This window comes from Mytilus californianus, unplaced genomic scaffold (genome assembly GCF_021869535.1).
Source record: "Mytilus californianus isolate M0D057914Y unplaced genomic scaffold, xbMytCali1.0.p SCAF_24, whole genome shotgun sequence".
NCBI classification, from domain to species: domain Eukaryota; kingdom Metazoa; phylum Mollusca; class Bivalvia; order Mytilida; family Mytilidae; genus Mytilus; species Mytilus californianus.
Window position 1 is genome coordinate 2,422,025 of NW_026262673.1, and position 19,324 is coordinate 2,441,348.

The 19,324-nt window shown below is 34.3% G+C and overlaps 1 long non-coding RNA gene across 1 annotated transcript; it reads right to left on the reverse strand.

Moving 5' to 3' along the window:
* Positions 1-870: 870 nt before the first annotated feature.
* LOC127732416 (uncharacterized) lies at positions 871-6,583 on the reverse strand. The gene is made up of 3 exons (XR_007996244.1): positions 6,474-6,583; positions 3,278-3,505; positions 871-1,663 (listed from the first exon to the last, which is right to left on the reverse strand). It is a non-coding gene; the product is annotated as an uncharacterized LOC127732416 (long non-coding RNA).
* Positions 6,584-19,324: the final 12,741 nt, after the last annotated feature.

Consider the following 19,324-nt stretch of genomic DNA (forward strand, 5'->3'; position numbering starts at 1 on the left):
CTTTTGACACTTAAAGATACATTAGGGTCTGTAAAAGGGGTGGGGGTGGGGGGTCCTTCATTTCTGTATTCTTAAATTTGTATGCCCTTTTTCTTTATTCTTTATATGTTCAGCCCATTATATCTATTCTTTATATTTAAGCAACCCATTTTTTTGTCCATTTTTATATATTCTTTATATTTTTTCTGTAAACTCCATTTCAAACCCTTATACATGTACTCAATTAAGTACATAGTTTTAATTAGCTCCATCATCTTTTTAATTTAATTTAAGAACTATTTTCCATTGACTTTTGTTTTCTCATTTCTTTGAACTATATTTTGTTTGATATAACAACCTCGAGCACTTGCTTGACACTCGTCTCAAAGTACACATTAGAAGCTGTGAAATAGTAAATTTTACTTAAGATTGAGCAATAGTACATAATTACCTTGGTGTAGAATAAAGTCATGGAATATAAGTCCTATCTCTTTTCTATCATTAATAGTTATTTCAATAGTTTAATAGCTAGAATAGAATTAACATTACATAAATAAAAGATGAAAACAGACTTGTTGTAAGACAATTATACAGCAATCCAACAAGATTTTACCATTAACATGGAAATGCTCCGGTCACCAATAATTCGCAGTATATAGGTAAACAACATGTATATTGATATAAGTTATAGAAACTTAACTCAGCACCCTCAATTGTCCTGACAGATGGAAGTAACGAACACAAGAGTAACGTTATCTACACTCGAAATATGAAGGTAAAACAACGGATGTATTAATTGATATCAGATAACTGCATCCAAGATATCTAAAAATGAAAAAATATTGAAAACTTGACCGAACAAAACATTAATTCGCATAGCGCATGGCAAAGAAGCGAATTATAAGACTTGTGTTGATCAGTCAGGAAATGACTATTTTCGATATCTGAATTCTTGGACTAGTTATTATGTTTATTGCAGTGAATTTTAATGCAAGTACAGTGGAAAAAACAAATAACTATATTGTTCTACGCATTCTCGCTTTTTTATGTATATATAACTTCGTTGACAACGTCTGTTGTTGTTTGACGTCAGAGGAGACAAAATACAAGATTTATTTTACATGTAACAAAATATTGTTTTTATTTGACTGGGAGATCGCGGTGTTTCTAAATGATTGTGGGTAATTGACACCATTGGTTTAATTTCCATTGTTAATGACGTTGTCAGACATTCACAATGTTTGGTGTACGCTTGTGAAAAATAGATTAATACGTACTAAATATAATCATCGGTGTAGCTAAATATATCGAATGACTTTGTTTATCCAATCGTATGTAAAACTCACAAGAAGCGTAGCACTCAACATTTGGTATTCCAGAATAAAAATCAAAATGTCATTTAACCAATGTTGCACTATACATTAAACAATATACTTTAAAAATACAAGAATTGAATAAAACAAAACAATTAATGTTTGTGCGCGGCAGCAATTTCCACCGGCTATATGAGGTCCATTACAAAAGTCTGTTTCACACACAGTGACACAAGCTACTCTCTTTGAAAATGCGTCGTAGATACATGATGTGTGGTTACGTGCAGGGTCTTAATCTAAAACCTTCGGGTCATTAAATGAATAGTTTTTAGCACTGCTGTGACAATCCCGTATATATGCATGGAGTAGTCCTTAAATTAGAAGACAATCAATGTGGAAGCAGACAACAGAAGATAAGCATACGACTTGATTTTAATTATGACATTTATAGTACCTTACTCAAGAAATATAAAAAAGAAGATGTGGTATGATTGCCAATGAGACAACTATCCACAAGAGACCAAATGACACAGAAATTAACAACTATAGGTCACCGTACGACCTTCAACAATGAGCAAAGCCCATACCGCATAGTAAGCTATGAAAGGCCCCGAAATAACAAATGCAAAACAATTCAGCTCTCATTTGTAGTTGCTGACAAACATGCGACAAAAACTTCTGATATCTATCAATATCACAATCTATATTGGGTGTTGAAGGTCGAACGGTACCATTTAATTGCTAACTAGTACGTCATTTGGTCTCTGGTGGAGAGTTGTATCATTGTCAATTATGCCAAATCGTCCTTTTTTATATTAAGCATATACGTTGCAATTCACGAACAATATAATAAATATGTTTGTAGTTGCTGATCAGTATTATCTTGTTGAGGCATTCCACTACAGATTTATTGATATCACAATCTAATAGAGATTGATCGTTGAATGCCGTACGGTGACCTGTAGTTGATAACTTCTACGTCTTTTGGTCTCTAGTGGAAAGTTGTCTCATAGTTAATTAGTTCGTTTCTATGTGTGTTGTCGTTTGTTTTTGTTGCACTTCGGTATTCCTGTTGTTCATTGGTTTTCCTCTTATAGTTGATGTGTTTCCTTCGGTTTTGGTTTGTTACCCGGATTTGCTTTCTCTCAATCGATTTATGACTTTTGAACACCGGTATACTACTGTTGCCTTTATTTATATACCACAACGTCATATTTTTATATTGAGCATAAACATTGCAATACACGAAAACTATATTAAAAATGTGTGTAGTTGCTCATCAGTATGATCTTTGTTGTAGCAATTCCACAATGAAATCATTGCACTTTAATTTTTTTTAATACCAGCTTACACGAACATAGTAGAAAAATATAAATGAGACAAAATCCCATGAAATAAGAGAAATTAGGACCTACAGCCACTTATCTATACCTTCGTTTTGATTAAAGATATTCTATGTAGAAGGAGACAACATAAAGTAAATGAGCACACGGGTTACCTTGGTAATATGCAAATCAAGAAACTTTGCATTGTTGTTGATGAGAAAATGCCACAGAAAATTTTTAATTGTCAGATAACGAATCTGTAATTCACCGTTTCAGATTATACAATGTATATTGACTATATATTGAGTAGTTTCATTGTTCGTACCCAAAATCAAAATAACATTATGGCAGTGGTTGAATTCCCCAGTGTTAGGATGATATAAGCCAATCATAACAACTGTACTGTTGTTCATTTTAATATATGTTACCTACAATTAGCAGTCAGTCGATGGCATTTGTTAAGCATTGCAACGATTTACGAAGGTTTACTTATTCATAAAGACACAAGAAGCAAAACCCGCACTAGACTTTACAGTAAGTCATCGCTAAAACGAAATAAGGTCAACCTTTAGAGGTCCTCGAGGATTTTTCCTTTAGTTAATTAATTCGGTAATGTTTTACTGATATCTTATAAAAATATGAAATAAGTAAATACGCTACCTTGTTCTTATATCCTCTCAATGACACACCTATCATATTCTGATTTCTGGCAGTTCTTTAGATATTGGTATTATGTCGTCTTTGTGCCACTATCAGACATGGGCTGATCTTTTTTCGCAGTCGAGTTTGTAGTATTAAACTCTATGTACTCTGCTTCCATGCCAGCTGTGTCCGTTATACACGGACCTGTGGCAGAACTATCACCACATTGGTAGCACCATAATGTATCTGGAATAGATTTAGTTCAATTTAAAAATATAAATTAAATGTATCATATACGTGTTATTTGTTTTTATATTATTAAATACCTGCTATCAAACTCACTAAATGCAAGTATCATTAGCTTGTTTTACATTTACTGCGAACGAATATTTATTAAAACTAAAAATAAATCGATGCTGTTATTTGTCTTTTTTTTCCTCGCGCGCGGGGGAGGGGCGGGAGGGGGGGGGGGGGGGGGGGGGGTGGTTGTTGGATTGATTGTTCTTTTCTTATTGTATTGATTGGTTGATTTTTCTTGTCTTGTCTTTTTGTATTTTGAATTTTGATTTCTTTTTCTTTCTCGAAATTATTGCAATTAAACTCGGAGCAGATCTTTCTTTTGCCATTTATTTATGGATAACAGTGGGAGTTTTTACACTAATTTAAACCTACCATGCGGTTGCCTATAACTGTTCACATTCACTTTATTCGAACTTTGGTGGAAAGTTGTCTCATTGGCAATCATGCCTGATCTCCTCATTTGTATAATAATTCACTGTATGCTTTTTTTGTATTTACAAAAGCCAATTGACTTACTGTTCTTTCTTTTCTAGCCTTTCGAGTCACAAACATGTCAACCAATTTTGTAGGAGTTATTTTTCTTTTGTAGGTATTTTGTTTTCCTCTTATAGTTCATGTGTTTCCCTCGGTTTTGGTTTGTAACCCGGATTTGTTTTCTCTCAATCGATTTGTGACTTTTGAACACTGGTATACTACTGTTGCCTTTATTAAGAATCAACAGAACCTACTGGGAAATTGTATATAAGTTGGTTGAGTTGTGGAAAATGACATATTTTACTTCTATGAAAGGGAAATGTAGCAAAAAAGGGTGATCTTTTCCACTAGGAAAATAAAGTGAAAAAAGATGAACAAAGTAACCTAGATATGTAGACTAACATGACCTAGTAACCTAGATATGTTGACTTACATGACCAAGTAACCTAGATATGTTGACTAACATCACCAAATAACCTAGATATGTTGACTAACATGACCAAATAACCTATATATGTTGACTAGCATGACAAAGTAACCTAGTAACCTAGATATGTTACCAAACATGACCAAGTAATCTAGATATGTTGACTAACATGACCAAGTAACTTAGATATGTTGACTAACATGACCAAGTAACCTAGATATGTTGACTAACATGACCAAATATCCTAGATACGTTGACTAATATGACCAAGTAACCTAGATATGTTGACTTACATGACCAAATCACCTAGAAATGTTGACTAACATGACCAAGTAACCTAGATATGTTGACTAACATGACTAAGTAACCTAGATATGTTGACTAACATGACCAAGTAACCTAGATATGTTGACTAACATGACCAAGTGACCTAGATATGTTACCTAACATGACCAAGTATTCTAGATATGTTGACTAACATGACCAAGTAACTTAAATATGTTGACTAACATGACCAAGTAACCTAGATATGTTGACTAACATGACCAAGTATCCTAGATATGTTGACTAACATGACCAAGTAACCTAGATATGTTGACTATCATGACCAAGTATCCTAGATATGTTGACTAACATAACCAAATAACCTTGATATGTTTTATCCTAAGGTTAATTCATAAAGTCCGTAAATCTAATATCATAATATGTTGTATTTTTCAAACATGCATCAACATGTATATATAATGATACGGAGATGTGGTATGATTGTCAGCTTAATATACCTAATACTATTTTCAATAAGTTTTTCACTCCTTAAAGAGAAAAAAGATTTTGTGTTAAAAACTTTACTTGCGTTCTAATGTTTTGCCCAAATTACGGAAGTTTTATTTCAAACTGGTATCAAGTAACTGATCACTGAAAGATTTTGATCAAATAAGATACCAGAAACTAGGATAGACAAAGCATGTCGATAAAAATCCGTCAGAGTGACATTGGCGTATTATATTAAGCATTAAGTTGTTCGCTCCTCTTGTTTTTTGAATTTTTGCCAGATATTCGGAATCCTCTGGTTTTATCCATGTAGTGCCATTTAAACATCTTGCACGCAAACCCCTACTTTTCTTTTCATATTCTAATAACATATAGTTCAAAAAAACGAATTTGAAAATTTAATAAAATCCTTATTTTTTTTTTTTTGAAAGAAAAAAAGGTGCAAATGTTAAATGTATGAATAATCTAGAGAGAATCACTTCCTGCCAAATTTTCAATGGCTCATATCTTGAAAACAAGCACACATTTACAAAAATACTATTAACCCCTGACGCTCAGCTAAGCAAGGCGCTGTAAAAATATTAATTAAACCACATGTGGATTTTATTTTCTCTTGTAATAAGCTTGTATTTTCCGGCACTGTCATTTCTTGCAATTTCTTATGATATCAAGTTAAATGTAGCTTCTTTGACAACAGAGCCATTGTGTTGACCTAATTCTTCATGGAGTTTTACATAAAAAATACTGAACAGAGTATCCATCTGTTTTCTCGTGATTTCCCGCAATATTTCTTCAATTTGGATAGTTTAAGTTTTAATAGAAAAATAAAGGATTATCCATTTATGACACAAAATGAGTACATGCACAGCAAAAAAATAAAAACACAAAAAAAGCAAAGGAACAGCGCTTTTATTGCTGTTCTTCATCTAAAAGTCACAGTGAGGCCTCCAACACGAAGCCAAGTTTAACCTGCTTTTCTATGGTCATACGTCCAGACTCTAAGATGTAACTGTCGTGAGTAAAATATATCATTACTCACTCTTAGAAGAAGCAGACTCTATATGTATCTGTAAAACTAACCTGAATAGTATACGAATCCTATGGACATAAGACAAAATATCCACAACCGACAAAAGACCACAATTGTTTTTCCTTCCTTATAGATTAGAGTATGGATGATCGATTTAAACAATAATAAATCGGAGAGATATGACTGTTTAAATACAGATATCGACTGCTTACCTTTTATTGCACTTGCAAGTTTATATCATGTATATATTGAATTTTCGAGTGGTCAAATATTTAATAAAACTTTGATAAGATAATAGTGTCTCTTCTCATGTATCGTCATTGCTTTAAATATAAAAGACAGAAGATGTGGTTTGATTACCAATAAGACAACTATCCACCAAAGCTCAAATGTGGATATTTTTTTCCTTTTTTCGGAGATTTCATGATACAAATTCTAATTTTTGACCAAAAATAGTAATCTCTGGTCTTAAACTTTTGTCAGTTTTCGTAAACAATCTTTGATCAAGTTTCCTATTTTCTGAGATTCTATGATTAAATCTTAGTTTAAACCTCAAAATACTAATTTCTTGTAATAATTTTTGTCAGTTTCCTTATACAATCTTATTTGTGACGTTTCAAATAGAGTTATATTGTAATAACTGATCTTAATCCATTAATTACATAAATTGTCCTGTCTTCATTGTTGGTTTTTTGTGTCATTTGAGTGGCTTAATTTTCGCTTATTGGTACAGAAGCGATCATTTTTTGACGATTGTATGCTAAAAATTTATGTTTTTTTTCAAATAAAAAAAGGGGGTGTAGACTCTCTGCGTCTAGACCTGAATCTTTAATTGTGTTATTTTTCGTAAGTTGTTATCATATTCTTTTATTTGTGATTGACAAGTACATCATGTCATCAAATACTATTTTATAGGGTCCAGGTGGGCTTTACAGAAGATAGAATAATGGCCAAAAGTGCAGAATGAAGGGTAAAAAAAGTGAAAAATAGGAGGTAAATTGAGAAAAAAGAGGTGATAAAAGTATACAGTATAGAGAATAATGAGCATAACAATACAAGTTCATTTTACGTGGGAAATCGGTTAATCAATTACGAACAATTTTAAACACTTGTTCAATATTATCAGGGAAAAAAAATTTCAACTATATATATACATTTTCAAAGTCGGTGTGATTGAACGACATAGATCAATGTAAAACAATGATGGTCCCTCGTCAAAGATCTGTCCATCAAATGTGGTTTCGACCCAGCGCTATAAAAAGGATGATTGATATTTGGTTGCTTAACATCAAGTGGCAAATATTTCATGCATGTTCAGGACGAACTATAGGAAAAATAAAAAAAAATAAAAGAAGGAAAGCGATACTTTTTTAATTAATTGCATCAGAAGCGCTTTCCTTAGTTTACCTTCATCAAGAACGCTCAAAGCCAAGGATGTAAAAGTACCGGCAGTATCTACCCAGAGCTATAAAAAGGAAAGAGACACTTTATTAATTAATTGCGTCCGAAGCGCTTTCCTAAAAGTACCGAAACACATGAAGAGCTACAGACCAAAAAGTATTTTAAAATAATAGCCAAATTAATCTAAGGTCAGCTTTGCCTGAGAGAGTTGGAACAATATAATACTGTAACGCAAAGTACGACGAAGATACAATAAGAACTGGGCTAATGTTGAATTTTCATACCCATTTTTGTGAATTAACTTTTTTTTGTTTGAATTTTTGTCCTGTTTTGGTTTGATCAGTTTTCAACGTTTTATTAGGTTTCGAGCATCACTGAAAGTAGCAAATTCTCAAAATTCGCATATAATGCATTAGATTTGGTACTTATAGCTTGCTATGCGGTGTGGATTTTGCTCATTGATGAAGGCCGTACGGTGATTGTTGAAGGCCGTTCGATGACATTTAGTTGCTTACTTCTACATCATGTGGTATCTGGTGGAGAGTTGTCCCATTGACATTCATACATGTACCATATCTTCTTATTTTCATATTATAAATGTTATTTGCTGACGAAGACTTCAGGAGGTAGACAGTATATGTCAATTAGACAGCTATCAGACATTGCAATACATTCTAGAAAGTATGAATAGATATGCATACGGCTTTCACAATGGACTAGCGCCTTTCATAAATAACCAGCTCTATACGAGGTCAAGATGGGGTTTACAGAATAGACAAAAAAGGACTATTACCACACAAGAAAATGGGCAATAACAGTTAAGAGATAACTGTATTGTATTTGAAGCTTTGCGGACGTCCATCGGTAGTTTCACTGTCGCAAATTTAGTTTACCTGGCGACAGGTAAACTGGTATTTGCGACAGTAAAACTACCGATGGACGTCCGCAAAGCTTCAAATACAATACAGTTATCTCTATTCTAATGCAAAACAAGTACATAATTCAATTTCAATCATTATTTCAGTGTAAAATTTTCATTAAAGAAAATTCCGCGAAAAGATGTTATCTTCTTTGGCCCCTAAACTAGGTGACGTCATAGGTATGCTTCCGGCGTCAAACGTAAACACCGGGCGTTTTCTGGCTTCTTGACCGCTTCAGAATGTAATAAAACTTGATAAAAAGAAGATTTCTGGGTGCAACATGTGAGTTTTTTGCTAATTATTGTAAAAATTACATGTCAATACATTCTGCAATTCAAAATGTCGGCTTCCTTAGTTACAGACAAGGAGATAGAGAATTGTACGCTTACTGTCATCCAATCAGAACCATTGATACAAAATAATTGCATTAGAATAAAGAATAGAGACAACTAAGCAAAACAAAAAAAAAGAATAGAGAATAATTGGCAAACATATAAAGAATAGAGAATAATGGCCCTAACAAATAAATTTTACAGAAATGAAGGACCCCCATCCAGATTTCTTTTCCCTTTAATCTAGCTAAGATATATATCTTTCATGTAGATATTTATGATATGATAAACTTTAGAAGTATTTGAAAATTAATGACCACCCCCAATCTATACGTCATTCTAAATAATTCACATGTGTTGATTCTTAGTCTCGAGACATCATCTTTGTAAACAGTTCGTTGTGAGGTTAAGCCATACACAGCTTTACATAATAGGCACAGGTAATCTCCATACACGTCAAATCTGCGACGTGAAAGGTACAGGTAATATACACTCACGCCATAAACTAGCTTTAATTGATTGATAGTTGGTTGTCGAACGTCCAGTGGCAAATATTTCATACAAGTTTATGACGACAACAAATTAACAATAAATACAATAAATAGGTCCTGTAATACAGGCCGCCCGGGATGAAGGTCGGGGAAATCTGGACTGCCACTGGAAAATGAGGATAGGCATTTGTTATTTCGTGGCCTTTTATAGCTGACCTTGCGGTGTTTGTTTTGCTCTTTGTTGAAGGACGTACGGTGACCTATAGTTGTTAACTTCTATGTCATTTGGTCTTTGATGGAGTAATGTCTCATTAGCATTCATAACACATCTTCTTTTTTTTATAGGGACATACATTTTGCCTTGTAACAAGGCACCTACAAACCCCTCAAATAGTTGTTGCAAGGGTTCATAACGTGCAAAGAGCGTGGCATTCTCTGTAATCGAGGCATCGGATTTTAACGTCACCATTCTGACCTGACGTGAGTACTTGTACATCCCGCACAACGAAACAGATGCCCCATTTTGTCAAAGGTTTAACTGGCGGTCAAAAGAAGAAGATTTATGCGACCATATTTCTATTCCTCAGTCACCATTGAGGACTAAACTACACTGAATAATGCTTCTCAATAAGGTATACTTTTCATCGAAAAGAACACAAACTGTTAATCATTAATAAAACGATACCAATTTTGTGTATATATATTCATATAAATAAAATGATACACGGGATGTACATCAAATGAGATAGCAAGCCGCAATATACGGTCTTCAAAATTAGAGTACTAGTATGTGTTTATACTATAAATTCAGATCATATTGTTGTTTATGTATACTGAGTAAAATTGTTTAGCAACATATATTTTAATAATAAAAACATTAAATTAAAAACTTCCAAAATTGAAGAAATGAATTTTATAGAGTTTTTGTCGGGGAAAAAATTGAACCTCATGGTTTATTTGCTTTGTTACAATAATGTTGTTATAATTATTTTTTTAGAATTGAAGTTTATAATTGAAATATGAAACCAAAAGAGTTGTTGTTATTTTTTTTATAACTCAGTATATATAAGTCTACAAATTCGATAATATTGACTATTGAAAACTATTTTTTTAAAGGGGGCGTAATTTCAGAAAATAGAACACATTTTTTTTCTCTCCTGATATATGCAAAAAAACTATATTTTTTTCCGATCCGTCCCTGAATCAGTGGGAATAAATTACATAATAATTCTATCTGTATCCATAATTACATTCTATGAGAGGAATTTCACGTACTTCAAAAATACCAGTTAAGGAAAACCACAATTTTGTATTTTGTTAAACTTGTTTTGATCTGTATTAAAACTATCGGTGCCTCACATTTATGTTTTCATGATTCGACCTAAGATATCCCGTAAGTATGTTTTTAAGTTGGAGGGGGAGGGGACGGGAGAGGGATGGTACACCAAATAAATAAGGCAAATGGTCTTAGGTAGACAAGCCCGATAGATGAGAAACAATGTTACAAAGGCTTCAAAGTATAAACGGGTGTCTCATTTTTTTCTTGGGCCGCCTGTTTTTCGGCGGCTTCTATTCTCTCCTTATTTCAATTAAACGTTAAATTGGGAAGAAGAAAATCGAACTCCTTAAACAATACACGACAAGCTTTTAGTAAGATGTTCCAACCTTTTCAGTGACTTGATTCACGTACATGACTGATATACTTATTAACTATGTTAAAGTAGATTTTTGTTCGATGTTGTGATGATTTGAACTACTTACTGGCCCCTAACAAGTCCTGTAGATTTCATTTATATTCTATGATGAAACTTCATGTTAGGAGTGTTTTTTTTTCTATTTTGAGGGGTAATATCAAACCAACAGCTGCAACTACCCTAGCTAGTTCCTGTAGAAGTGAGTACATTATGACTGCTTTCCAAATTGGGTGCGGTTTATATTGCATTGTTCAATTTTAGTAGTCGTCATGGTATTAGCTGAACTTTTTTGTATTATTCGCTTTTTTAGTTAACGACATACGGTCTATGAAAAGGAGGAGGTTTGTTCGTACGTGACCTGGTTTTGTGTTAACGACATACGGTCTATGTAAAGGAGGAGGTTTGTTCGTACGTAACCTGGTTTTAAGTTAACGACATACGGTCTATGTAAAGGAAAGGAGGAGGTTTGTTCGTACGTGACCTGGTTTTGTGTTAACGACATACGGTCTATGTAAAGGAGGAGGTTTGTTCGTACGTAACCTGGTTTTGTGTTAACGACATACGGTCAATGTAAAGGAGGAGGTTTGTTCGTACGTGACCTGGTTTTGTGTTAACGACATACGGTCTATGTAAAGGAGGAGGTTTGTTCGTACGTAACCTGGTTTTAAGTTAACGACATACGGTCTATGTAAAGGAGGAGGTTTGTTCGTACGTAACCTGGTTTGTGTTAACGACATACGGTCTATGTAAAGGAGGAGGTTTGTTCGTACGTAACCTGGTTTTGTGTATGTACCAAGTCGAGTTATTTGCACTATGTGTTGTTGTTTGTCTTTGTTTAGTAGGTCTGTTTTTAACAGCAGAGTTGGTGACTCCTGTTTGTCTTTGTTTTGTAGGACTGTTTTTAACAGCAGAGTTGGTGACTCCTGTTTTTATGTATAATAGTTTGAACCCATTTTGAAACCTTTTTCTAAATTATTAACATCTATTTTATCAGCAATCAAAGCCGGGTTCCAAAGTTATTGTGAAACTGCCTATTCTAGAGGTGGCGTGAATCAGATGTGGATACTAAAAAATTCCAAAGATCTTTTAGAGTACATACAATCTAAGACTCTCTCATCTTGCAATAGTATTAAAACATTTGACTTTTCTACACTTTACACAAGTATTCCCCATTCCAAACTAAAAGACAAATTGAAAGAGTTGGTATTACTTTGTTTCATTAAAAAGAATGGCGAACGTAGATACAAGTATCTTGTCTTGGGGAGGGATAAATCCTACTTTGTAAAGAATCACTCTGATTCAAACAAAAAATTCTCTGAAACTGACATTATCAAGATGCTTGATTTCTTGATTGACAACATATTTGTTACGTTTGGAGGACGTGTTTTCCAACAAACTGTCGGAATTCCAATGGGAACCAATTGTGCCCCTCTTCTTGCAGACTTGTTTCTTTATTATTATGAGGCTGACTTCATACAGGAACTTCTTAGGAAGAAAGATAAGAAGTTAGCAATATCCTTTAACTCTACGTTCCGCTATATAGATGATGTTCTCTCACTAAATAATACAAAATTTGGTGACTATGTTGAACGAATCTATCCCATCGAACTGGAGATAAAGGATACTACAGATACAGTTAAGTCTGCCTCATATCTTGACTTACATGTAGAAATTGAAAATGAGGGTCGGTTGAAAACAAAACTTTACGACAAAAGAGATGATATCAGCTTCCCAATTGTGAACTTTCCATTTCTATGTAGCAACATTCCAGCAGCGCCTGCATACGGAGTATATATCTCCCAATTGATACGATATTCCCGGGCTTGTGTTTCCTATCATGATTTCCTTGATAGATGATTGCTGCTCACAAGGAAGCTATTAAACCGAGAGTTCCAAATGGTGAAGTTGAAGTCATCCCTTCGTAAATTTTACGGACGCCATCACGAGTTGGTTGACCGTTATGGAATAACTGTTTCACAGATGATATCGGATATGTTCCTTATGTCGTAACTACAATACCCTCCCTTTTCACGAATGTGACTTACCGAATTAGACTATTTACCGGATTTGTAATAACATAAGCAACACGACGGGTGCCACATGTGGAGCAGGATCTGCTTACCCTTCCGGAGCACCTGAGATCACCCCCAGTTTTTGGTGGGGTTCGTGTTGCTTAGTCTTTGGTTTTCTATGTTGTGTCATCTGTACTAGTATTTGTCTGTTTGTCTTTTTATTTTTGGTCATGGCGTTGTCAGTTTGTTTTCGATCTATGAGTTTGACTGTCCCTCTGGTATCTTTCGTCCCTCTTTTTTGAACCCTCGGCGGTTTTAAAACTCCACCTATCTCTTTATTAACTTTAGACAGTCTATCATGATATATCTAACCCTGTTCTTCAATCCTTTCTATAACACAGATTTCACTGGTGTTTAAACAATTCTTTCTATAACACAGATTTCACTGGTGTTTAAACAATCCTTTCTATAATACAGATTTTACTGGTGTTTAAACAATCCTTTCTATAATACAGATTTCACTGGTGTTTAAACAATTCTTTCTATAATACAGATTTCACTGGTGTTTAAACAATCCTTTCTATAATACAGATTTCACTAGTGTTTAAACAATTCTTTCTATAATACAGATTTCACTGGTGTTTAAACAATCCTTTCTATAACACAGATTTCACTGGTGTTTAAACAATTCTTTCTATAACACAGATTTCACTGGTGTTTAAACAATCCTTTCTATAATACAGATTTTACTGGTGTTTAAACAATCCTTTCTATAATACAGATTTCACTGGTGTTTAAACAATCCTTTCTATAATACAGATTTCACTGGTGTTTAAACAATCCCTTTCTATAATACAGATTTCACTGGTGTTTAAACAATTCTTTCTATAATACAGATTTCACTGGTGTTTAAACAATTCTTTCTATAATACAGATTTCACTGGTGTTTAAACAATCCTTTCTATAATACAGATTTCACTGGTGTTTAAACAATTCTTTCTATAATACAGATTTCACTGGTGTTTAAACGATTCTTTCTATAATACAGATTTCACTGGTGTTTAAACAATTCTTTCTATAATACAGATTTCACTGGTGTTTAAACAATCCTTTCTATAATACAGATTTCACTGGTGTTTAAACAATTCTTTCTATAATACAGATTTCACTGGTGTTTAAACAATCCTTTCTATTATACAGATTTCACTGGTGTTTAAACAATCCTTTCTATAATACAGATTTCACTGGTGTTTAAACAATACTTTCTATAATACAAATTCCACTGGTGTTTAAACAATCCTTTAAATATTTATATGGTACTGTGTCCTCCTTAGCCGGGTTCTTTGAAGAAGCATTCCGTCTGTAATACTCGGCTTCCATGCCGGCTGTATCTGTTACACATGCTCCTTCGATGGAACTACCACTACACTGGTAACACCATAACGCATCTGGATATACACAAAAATAATCTATTTGTTTTTAAATTCAAATACAATGTATTTCCAGTATCCAGTTACAATTACCTTAGTAGCCCAGGAGAGCAAACGTAGGTTCCCTGAGTTACACTCTCACTCCTGTCTAGAGGCGAAATAAATGTCCAATTTACATATAAAATTACATACTGTAGCTTCTTATATCAAAATTAACACATAAGTTAAACACACCTAAAATAATACATTAATTCGATTTCACCAGATCTATAGCCAGTTGACCGACTCGGTGGTCTCGTGGTAGCGTGTTCGCCTCGAGTGCGGGAGGCTCTGGATTAGAACCCCCGGCCGGGTCAAATAAAAAAAAAATAAAATTGGTATTTGATGATTCTCTGCTAAGCACGCAGCATTAAGGAGTAAGAGCAAAGACTGGTCGGCTCGGAGTCAGAATAATGTGTCCGGGTAAGGTGACATGTCTTCCTGCAGACTGTTACCTTATAAAATAGCACGTTAAAAATCCGGCTCAGCGTGTCGGTCTAGTACAAAGCAGGGTTAATATTCATATAACACTAACATGTTTTGGTCTTATCATCATCTATAACTAGTGATACCAAGTTATCTTAAATTTTACTTTTAACATTCAGCACATTTGGTTTTGTTTTGATATAAACTAGGCCGTTGGTTTTCTGGTTTCACTTTTTTCATGTCAGGGCCTTTTATAGTCGACTTTGCTGTTTTTTTCTCATTGTTGAAGGCCGTACGATTGCCTCATTTTTAGACTTATATCTCGATTTTGACATACACGGTCATCTCAGTACCAGAATCTTTGACAAACGAGATGATTTTAATTTTGAAATTATCAATTTCCCCCACCTTAGTAGCAATATACCAACTTCACCTGCATATGGGATATACATTTCCCAATTTATTAAGTATTCAAGAGCTTGCAGCTGCTACTCAGACTTTGTAAAACGTCACCAGTGTCTGAGCAGAAAGTAGATGAACCAGGGGTATGTCAAAGAACGTCTCGTCTTTTTTCTAAAAAGGTTCTTCGGCAGATACCAAGACCTTGTTGATAAATATTCCGTATCAACTTCATAAATAAAACACAATGGTCTTGAAGTATAGATTCTGTGTACTGACGTTGTTTATCATCTTAATAACGTGCTATAGTATTCTTTTATTTGTCTTTTTGAATATTACTTTTACTCTGTCCTTATACATCCTGTCATTGTGTTATTGTGCTATGGTAAATTTTTGTATTCTCTTTCGTTTTTGCTGATGTGCTTTGTCTATATGCCTTTTTTCTTGTTTCTTTGTTACATATGACGTGGCTCTGTACTTATACATCCCGTCATTGTGTTATGGTAAAATTTTGTATTCTTGTCTCTCATTTTTGCTAATGTGCTTTGTCTATATGCCTTTTTGTGTTTCTTTGTTACATATGACGTGGCTCTGTTATTATACATCCCGACATTGTGTTATGGTAAAATTTTGTATTCTTGTCTTTCATTTTTGCGAATGTGCTTTGACTATATGTCTTTTAGTGTTTCTTTGTTACATATTTGTTTGTTTTTATAGTGATTAAGATTATAAGACAATGTTGACTGCTGTTCCCCAATTTTGATATTTTTCCTACTGTGTCTGTTTGTTTTGTTCACACATCGTTGTCAATATAATGGAATTTTATGCGACTGTCATACAAGTGAGAGGTTTAACTAGCTATAAAACCAGGTTTGATCAACCATTTTCTACATAAGAAAATGCCTGTACCAAGTCAGGAATATGACAGTTGTTATCCATTCGTTTGATGTGTTTGAGCTTTTGATTTTGCCATGTTATTAGGAACTTTCCGTTTTGAATATTCCTCGGAGTTCGGTATTTTTGTGATTTTACTCTTTTCTATAATTCCTTACATCCAATTCAAACGAACGCCGATGGATAGTTGTCTCATTGGCAATCATACTAAATCTCTTTATCTTTATAATTATATATCATGGCTGCCATTTTTTATTGGTGGGAGAAGTAGGAGTACCGGATGAGAACCACTGACATTCGGTAAGAAAAATGGAAGTGTTGGCAATTTATGACTAGTCAAACGCACCTGGCACGAGCGAAAATCAAACTAACAACCTTAGTGTTACAATATTAGTGATAAAAAAAGGCTCCTAAAAGAAGACGTGATTTTAACGTCAAGGAGAAAACCTAATGACAAAAGTAACAAAAAACATTCAGTTTATAAATGTTAACATACATGCAGAAAATGGGTAATATTTTTGATAAAACACATTAAGTGTTTATACAACACGTCAAGTTAAAAAAATTAGGGTTTACAATGATTGTGACTGGGTTAACCATACACTATCAAAGATATTAGCTCAACATCAATTATTAAACATAAATTTCTTTATATATGAATAATAGACAACTGTTAACGATGTTTCATACCTTGGTCACAGACATCCATTGACGATGTTCCATACCTGGCACACAGTCAACCATTAACGATGTTTCATACCTAGGCCACAGACAACCATTGACATTGTTTCATACCTTGGTCACTGACAACTAGGGACGCGGACAACCATTGACGATGATTCATACCTGGGACACAGATAACAATTGGCGATGTTTCATACCTGGGATACAGACAACCATTGACAACTTTATACATAAGACACAGACAACTATTGACAATGTTTCTTACTTTGGTTACAGACAACCATTGACGATGTTTCATACCTTGGTCACGGACAACTTTTGACGATGTTTCATACCTGAGACACAGACAACCATTGGCGATGTTTCATACCTGGGACAGACAACCATTGTCGATGTTTCATACCTGGGACACAGACAACCATTGGCGATGTTTCATTCCTGTGACACAAAAAAACATTGGCGATGTTTCATACCTGGGACAGACAACCATTGTCGATGTTTCATACCTGGGACACAGACAACCATTGGCGATGTTTCATTCCTGTGACACAGACAACCATTGACGATGTTTCATACCTTGGTCACAGACATCCATTGACGATGGTTCATACCTGGGACACAAACAACCATTAACGATGTTTCATACATAGGACACAGACAACCATTGACAATGATTCATACCTGGGACACAGACAACAATTGACGATTTTTCATAACTGGTACAAAGACAACCATTGACGATGTTTCATACCTGGGACACAGAAAACTATTTACGATGTTTCATACCTGGGACACAGACAATAATTTACGATGTTTCATACTTGGGACACAGACAATTATTGACGATGTTTTATACCTTGGACACAGACAACCATTGACTATGTTTGATACCTGAGACACAGATAACCATTGACGATGTTTCATACCAGGACACAGACAACCATTGACGAGAATATAAATATCTGGTGGGGGTGAAATTATTTAATGAGATATCAACCATCATTCTTTTAAAATAAACAATATCGGTATAATGGAAAATAAGAAGGTTTAAAATCAAGGAGAAGATATGAAATGGCTACTCTTTGGTCCCTCGACTTTGTCGAAAATCAAAAAGTATAATCAATCAAATGATAACCTTTTGATGCTGACAAAACATGATACTTCAGATGTCAGTGTCAGTATCATTCAAATGATATCCTTCTGCTGCTGACAAAACATGGTACTTCAGATGTCAGTGTCAGTATCAATCAAATGATATCCTTCTGATGCTCACAAAACATGGTACTTCAGATGTCAGTGTCAGCATCAATCAAATGATATCCTTCTGATGCTGTCAAAACATGTTACTTCAGATGTCAGTATCAGCATCAATCAAATGATATCCTTCTGATGCTCACAAAACATGGTACTTCAGATGTCAGTGTCAGTATCAATCAAATGATATCCTTCTGATGCTGACAAAACATGGTACTCCAGATGTCAGTGTCTGTATCAATCAAATGATATCCTTTTGATGCTGACAAAACATGGTACTTCAGATGTCAGTATCAGCATCAATCAAATGATATCCTACTGATGCTCACAAAAAATGGTACTTCAGATGTCAGTGCCAGTATCAATCAAATGATATCCTTCTGATGTTCACAAAACATGGTACTCCAGATGTCAGTGTCAGTATCAATTAAATGATATCCTTCTGATGCTGACAGAACATGGTACTCCAGATGTCAGTGTCAGTATCAATCAAATGATATCCTTCTGATGCTGACAGAACATGGTACTCCAGATTTCAGTGTCAGTATCAATCAAATGATATCCTTCTGATGCTCACAAAACATGGTACTCCAGATGTCAGTGTCAGTATCAATCAAATGATATCCTTCTGATGCTGACAAAACATGATACTCCAGATGTCAGTGTCGGTATCAATCAAATGATATCCTTTTGATGCTGACAAAACATGGTACTTCAGATGTCAGTATCAGCATCAATCAAATGATATCCTACTGATGCTCACAAAAAATGGTACTTCAGATGTCAGTGCCAGTATCAATCAAATGATATCCTTCTGATGTTCACAAAACATGGTACTCCAGATGTCAGTGTCAGTATCAATTAAATGATATCCTTCTGATGCTGACAGAACATGGTACTCCAGATGTCAGTGTCAGTATCAATCAAATGATATCCTTCTGATGCTGACAGAACATGGTACTCCAGATTTCAGTGTCAGTATCAATCAAATGATATCCTTCTGATGCTCACAAAACATGGTACTCCAGATGTCAGTGTCAGTATCAATCAAATGATATCCTTCTGATGCTGACAAAACATGATACTC